Below are 7,483 nucleotides of genomic sequence, written 5' to 3'. Positions count from 1 at the left end.
GTCAACTGGGGTGACTTTGGCCACTTTTTTGATTTTGTTTTGCAAACAAAAACGGGGTCGTAAACGCCGGGGTCATAAACGCCAGGGTCGTAAACAGGGTCATAAACGCCAAAGTGACTTTGGACATCATTTATGACCCCGCTTTTGTTTGCAAAACAAAATCAAAAACGGGGCTGAAGTCACCCCCAGTTGACGTACCCTATTATTGATATTACTGTATTATTGATGTGAGATATTACCATATCCATGAACATGCCATTGAGCATTTACAACCTTTGTCCACTGCAAGCTTCATATCAGCAGCCTTATAGCATTTTTTCTGTATCTGTAAGCTCACAGGACGGCTTGTAATTTCACACCATTTTAATTGGGTTGAGTGAATTTACTATAAAAAATATAACTCAGTACTCAGTGTGTTGGGGGTCAGCCCCTCTAAAGGTCAACAGTCCGGCCAGTATAGTACCAGCACCTGAAAGTGATGAAACCAAGCAGAACACACTCGGGGGAACAAACAGAGGAAGAACCAAGCAAAGATATATTAAATAAATTCAATGGTACATGAAGATGACATATGAAAGTTAGTTGGTTAGTAATGGGACAGCCCAGGGCTATGAGTGATGAGGTGAACCTAACATGAGAAAATAACCAGCAGCCCAAACTGGATTGCACAGAACAGAGTTAACAAGAATAACTGGTAATTGACAAAAACTGGGCCTGGATAATAATGAATGAACTAGATCAAATCAAAATAGCAAAAGAGATATAATGGTCTTGAAAATTGGTCCTGGATCGGGCCTGGTCGCATCCAACAGGCATAATGTCCATAATGCGGAGGAAATGAGTATGTCTTACTTGCAGCTGTAGAAATGAGGCAGCTGTCTTACTTGCAATGAGCAGTGGGGGAGACTCAACAGGCCAACTGGCAGGGTACAGAAATAGTCTCTAGACTAAACTGGAAGATGCCCAAGCCCTGGTCTCCAGCTCAGCGTGGAATCCACTAGCCCCAATCTGGCCTGGAACACGCTCCAAATTGGCCAAGAATATGCTCCACGTTGGCCGCACTGCAAAAGTGCAGGAACAAGAACACATAAAACCTATCCAACAAAACACTTGAAACACATACATACACTTGAAACGCATAAATACACATTAGCTACCTACTACTAAACTCTAGAACAATTTAAAGGGATGATTGATGATATTTACAAACATTTACTGATAACATTCAATAATTAAAATTTAGGACTGAGATGCGTGGCGAGAGTGTTCCCTTGACTTATATTAACAGGTATGAATTGAAATGACTTTATCAAGCGGAGGCGGATTTTTTATATACCTATTTAAGAGCCAGGATAATCTTAGTAGGTCAGTGACAGGACAGCAAGGAAGTCTTCATTGCCAGAAAGCAGGCTCATGTACAGTAGGCAGTATGAGTGTTTGGCAAGTCAGTGTAAGCACCAGATAAGCAGGAACACGGAAAATTGACTCGCTTCAACAATGCTTATTCACATGCATTAATTTAACTTTAACTTGTAGTCACTTTATTAGTTTAAAGCACTGGGGACACAAAAGAGAGAATTAATTGAAAACACAATAAATAATTCAGTTGCCTAAATGCAGCCCCTAACAAGTGCAGTGAGTGACAGAGAGAGCATTTTCTCGTCGATGAAAACTTGAGGTCACAGACGAACGGACAGACAGGCAGACAGACAGACAGACGGACATGGCAAGCACAATATCGCTCGTTTATGCGCCATGCACTCATTTATGCGCCATTTTAATTGGGTTAAGTGAATTAAGTATAAAAAAAATTGTGAAAAACATACCTGAAACAGAAAGGAATGTTTCAGTGACAACCATCATATATTTTGAAGAAATAAATCATAGTTTAGGTCAATTACTTTTCATTCTATGATGCCCAGTGCACAATTATATATATAGCATTCTATGTACAATTTTGTGACGACCTATGATGCACTAATTTTTTGATAAGTGAAATTTTTTCACCGAGCAAGTTAAATGCAATCAATATTCTTTGTTTTTAATCCATTTTTTTCTTAACTGGAGCCTTTGCTTACTGAGGTTCTACTTTAAATGCATTTTTGGGGGTGTCCCGAATAGCTCTGGGGGGGTGTCCCAAGTAGCCCCGCCGTGTGGAAATGGCTGCCATTTTTTTTAATGAGATAGGACAATTCCGTCAATTAAGTTTTCAAGCCGACACCTGGGTGCATCTTTTATGTACGTAAACTTTTTTAATACGGCAAATATTTTTTTGGCTACAGACCTTAGCAGAAGTAACTTTTCAAAATAGCGTTTTTTAGAGGACTGTCCCGAGTAGCCCCGCCCGTCCCGAGTAGCCCCGGTTGATGGTACTCTGACAGGCTTTAAATAATAGCTCTTTTTTGTGGGTCACATTTTTAATTTTTTTAACCTATTAGATATGCAAACTTTTTAAATCTTTCTATTGTGTTACGTAGCCTCAGTATTAGGCCTTTAATGACCATTGACAAAATTTTTCTATGTCAAATAGTTTTTGAGTTTTGGGGGTTTTGTTAGAAAACGGAAAGTGGTCAAAGTTACCCTGGGAGTCAAAGTAACCCCATTTTACGGTATTTCCTTCCGTAGATCCCTCTTGCTCATCTGTGAGGAGTGACGCGCGTAATTAACTATCTTGGGACCTTCTCTTGTTGCCTGACTTAACGTTCATGCCGAAGACAATTTCTGGTGGCCTGCAAACCAGTTCCTAGTTGCCTGAAACATTTTTTTAAGTTTGAATGCTTTTTTTAAGTGAACCACTAATCTTAAAATTCCATCCTGCCTCTAGTGAAGGCGGATTGAACGGATAAATAAGGGAAGGTTTTGAGTGTTTTTTGTTGATGAATTTTTACCATGAAACATTTCATAAATAAGTTTGGGCTCATTTTAAAGGCCTTTGTGAGGGCTATTGTATGGCATTTCCAAAAAAAATCTATATACTGTTTGAAAGGTGCCAGACAAAAAATAAGTGTTCCTAATTACCCATAGGAAAGGGGTACCACCAAACGGGGTAAAAAGGGATGGGCGGGGTAAATAGGGACGCACGTCCCACATTTCGTCGTAATGTTTAGCAGCTAAACTAATTGAAATATTGCAAAACTAAAAATAGTGGCATAAACTTCAACATTTTTACTATCTATTATGTACCATAAAGCTAGTCAAGAAATCAAACATTTACTATCCCTAAAAAATTGCTGAAAAAAAGTGTGAAAAGTGCGATTTTGGAAAAGTACCTCTGCTAAGGTCTGGAGCAAAAAAAAAATATTCGCCGTATTGAAAAATTTTACTTACATAAAAGTTGCACCCAGGTGTTGGCTTGAAAACATAATTGACAGAATTTGCCTATCTCATACCAAAAAAAAGCAGCCATTTCCGCGCAACGGGGTAAAAAGGGACACCCTTAAAAATGCATTTACAGTAGAACCTCAGCAAAAGCTCCAGTTAACAATAAAATTGATTAACAACAAAGAATTTTGATTACATTTACCTTACTCAGCAAAAAAATTCACTGATTGAAAAATTAGTGCATCATTGGTTGTCACAAAATTGTACATAGAATGCTATCTATAGAATTGTGCAAAGGCATCATAGAATGAAAAGTAATTGACCTAAACTATGATTTATTTCTTCAAAACATATGATGGTTGTCACTAAAACATTATTTTCTGTTTCAGGTATGTTTTTCTGGATCTTTTTTGTTATAGTGAAATCACTAGACTCTATTAAAATTGTGCGAAATTACAAACCATCCTGTAAGCTTACAGATAAAGAAGAAATGCTACATAGCTGCTGATATGAAGCTTGCAGTGGACAAGGTTCGTGTTACAGTAATGCTCAATGGCATGTCCATGGATACAGTAATATCACATTAATAATACGGTAATTAATGAACATCATATCAATAAAGGAAAAACAAGTAAAAATCACAGAAAATGTCATTTATTTTACATCTACATCATGTACAATGAAAGAGGAGGACTTCAGAGTACTGTTAGTAATAGATGAGTACACTCTGCATGCTTCAAATGTTTGAAATTGAGTTTTATTTCAAGTGTCCCCTTTTACCCCATTTCAAGATTAATTCAGGAGCCTTTTATATTGTGTCTAGCGCCTTACAAATAGCATATGGAATTTTTTTGAAGATGCCATTCGATAGCCCTCGCAAAGAGCTATAAAATGAGCCTAAACTTGTTTCTGAAATGTTTCATGGTAAGAAGTTATTAACAAAAAACGCTCAAAACTGTCTCTTTTTACCCCGTTTGACGGGAAATAGGGAAACTTGAAATAAAACATGATTTTTAAATGTTTGAAGCATGCTAAGTGTACTCATCCATTCATAATGCCTAACAGTACTCTGAAGTCCTCCTCTTTCTTTGTAAATGACGTAGATGCAGAATAAATGACATTTTCTGTGATTTTAACTTGTTTTACCTTTATTGATATGACATAAACCTTGTCATATTGACACCAACCTGCAACTGACACCAAACTTGCTCCAACCTGCATTGACACTAACCTTGTCAACTGCAAGCTTCATATCAGCAGCCATATAGCATTTCTTCTGTATCTGTAAGCTTACAGGATGGCTTGTAATTTGCACCATTTTAATTTGGTCAAGTGAATTCGCAAAAGAAAGATTGCTTGCAATCTTGCAATATTTTACTGACAACTATCATATTTTTTGGAGAAATAAATCTTAGTTTAGGTTAATTACTCTTCATTCTATGTTGCCTAGTGCACAATCTATCTATGACACTCCAGGGTGCAGAAAGTGGGTGAATATCAAAAGATCTTTAGCAAGGCATCAGTAGCAAAATTTATGCCTTCAGAAGATCTTGCCGACATATTTTGATTGAAATTATTGCATTTTGGAAATAACTTTGATATTACTGCGATTACTGCAAATCTGAAAGACCACAAGCTCACACAGTAAGGTTTCCGATATGTTGGATGGATTAGGTTGCAGTAAAGCTTGTCTGGAAATCAGTTGTGATGAGTGTGTGTTGCAGTGCATGAAGAGTAAGGGATATACTATGAAAGTTGCTTGCAGCACTTTCATATTGAAAATTACCAGGTGACGCATCTTGAAAATGGCTGGCGACGCTTTGGGCTGAAAATCCATATCTTGCGACACTGCTTGCAAAGTCTGCATGCATTAATTTTTCATTAAGCAAAATTTTTCCACGAAGCAAGCTAAATGTAATCAAAATTCTTTGTTAATTTTTTTTTTGTTAACTGGAGCCTTTGCTTACTGTGGTTCTACTGTAGATGTGTTTTTAGGTATGTCCCTTATTACTACCCTGTCTTGCGGAAATGGCCACCATTTTTGGGGGATGAGCTATGCAAATTCCACCAGTCACGTTTTTTGAGCCAACACCTGTATGCAACTTTTATGTAAGTAAAATTTTTAAATACAGCAATTTTTTCTACAGACCTTAGCAGGGGTACTGTTATAACATCTTGCTTTTCACACTTTTTTTCATAGATTTTTAGAGGTAGTAAATGTATGATTTCTTAACTTGCTTTATGATACAGAGATAGGACAAATATTGAATTGAGCTTAGTTATGAATTATGCTTAGTTATTGAATTGAGCTTAGTTATGCAATATTTCAATTAGTCAAGTTGCTACAACAGTTCTACAAAATGTCAGAGGACTGTCCATTATTACCCTGCCAGTCCCTTATTACCCTGTTTGACTTTGACGGTATTCAGTGTCAATGGTTTGATTGGTTTCTAAATTCATCTTCAATTACCTGTTGATTTTTCACAATATTTTGTTAGTTAATGACTTGAACTTGGCTTTGATTACCTACTCGCAAATGTATGACGTCACCATTTCAACCATCAATGAACGCATGGAACTAAAACAAAGCTTAATATAAAGGAAAAACTAGAGAAGTGACGGAATTACCTACGATGTCGGAATATACCGCGTTTACCCTACATTGATGATGGAACTAAAACAAAGCTTAATATAAAGGAAAAACTAGAGAAGTGACGGAATTACCTACGATGTCGGAATATACCGCGTTTACCCTACTGCCAAAACACTAGGTCTGGGCCATCTAGCGGGAAAATGTTGAGATCCAAGGACCAAAGAGAGACGGTGCATGCCACTGCATCAGTCTGCATGGCTGCATGCCACCCAATGAGATCATCGAAAAATGTGTCAAAGTTGACAGTTGACCAGTTGACCTTGCTCTACCAAATAGTAATATAAACTGTTTGTGTAGAAAGAATATTATGGTTTGAGACTTTTAAATACGTCTGTGAATATAGGCCTATTAGGAATCCTTTAACTGCTTTAAGTATACTTGTATTTGCTGATTTCAAGTGGTAAATAAATTAATAGATGATTAAGTTAAGGAACAGATTTAGACACATAAAAACTAATTCCAACACAACTTGAATTGGACACACACAGCTCGTTCCAAGCTGTGTGCAGAAATTAAAATTTTCCTAATTAAAAGCCTAATAGCTGTTAATTAAAAGCCTAATTAAGTAGTGCTCAATATTCAAGTGTTCTAATTCAAAGCTGTGCCTGTCCATTATTACCCTGCCTGTCCCTGATTACCCTGTTTGACTTTGACGGTATTCAGTGTCAATGGTTTGATTGGTTTCTAAATTCATCAAGTACCTGTTAATTTTTCACAATCTTTTGTCAGTAAATGACTTGAACTTGGCTTTATTACCTACTGTTACTTAGAATAAATTGAAATTTTTACCCATTATGATAGCTGAAACAGGCTGCCAGCTGATGTTTGTTTATGGGCAGTTGGTCTTGGTGCGTTGTCAGGTGGCTTGGGAGGTCCTATGCAATGGATTGTTTCTAAATGTCAAAATACCATATATTTTTTAGATTATATTCGGAATGTCACAATGTCTGCCTCTTTACAAGTATTTTTGAAGAAAAATCTTGGAAGTTAAGGTATTTTTGGTAACAAATCCTCAACTTAGAATACTGGCAACACTTTATGCCTAAAAATATAATCCTTGCAACCAGGGTTGGCGATTTATTTTATTTTTTTGATTTTTTCAACTTTTTTGTCTTTTTGATGTGTTATTTTTTATGTTGCAATTAGCCTACTAACAATAACAGTACCTATATTGATCATAATGGATGGCTAAAAAGGGCATTTATTGCCTTCAATAATGGCCAACAGGCCAAGGTTGTGTTTACCACTTAGGGATTTTTGGGTAAACATTATTGGTAAGTCTATTCATTAGCTTTGTAAAGTTTGTATGGAGCAAGGTAATAAGCTAAATATTGACCATGTAACTGGCTTCAATATACAAAAACACTTCAGGAATGCAGATCTTCTAAACATTGAAGAGTCACATAACAGTACGTAACAGATAGGTAGCTGATAGCACAGTGCACAGCACTATCAATAGATCCACTAGTTTTATGTCCTAAAAATCTACCAGACTCTACCCTCTATACA

This window comes from Hyalella azteca, unplaced genomic scaffold (assembly GCF_000764305.2).
Source record: "Hyalella azteca isolate HAZT.00-mixed unplaced genomic scaffold, Hazt_2.0.2 contig4352, whole genome shotgun sequence".
NCBI lineage: Eukaryota > Metazoa > Arthropoda > Malacostraca > Amphipoda > Hyalellidae > Hyalella > Hyalella azteca.
The sequence above is the reverse complement of the archived record's forward strand: the minus strand, read 5'-3'. Positions refer to the sequence as shown.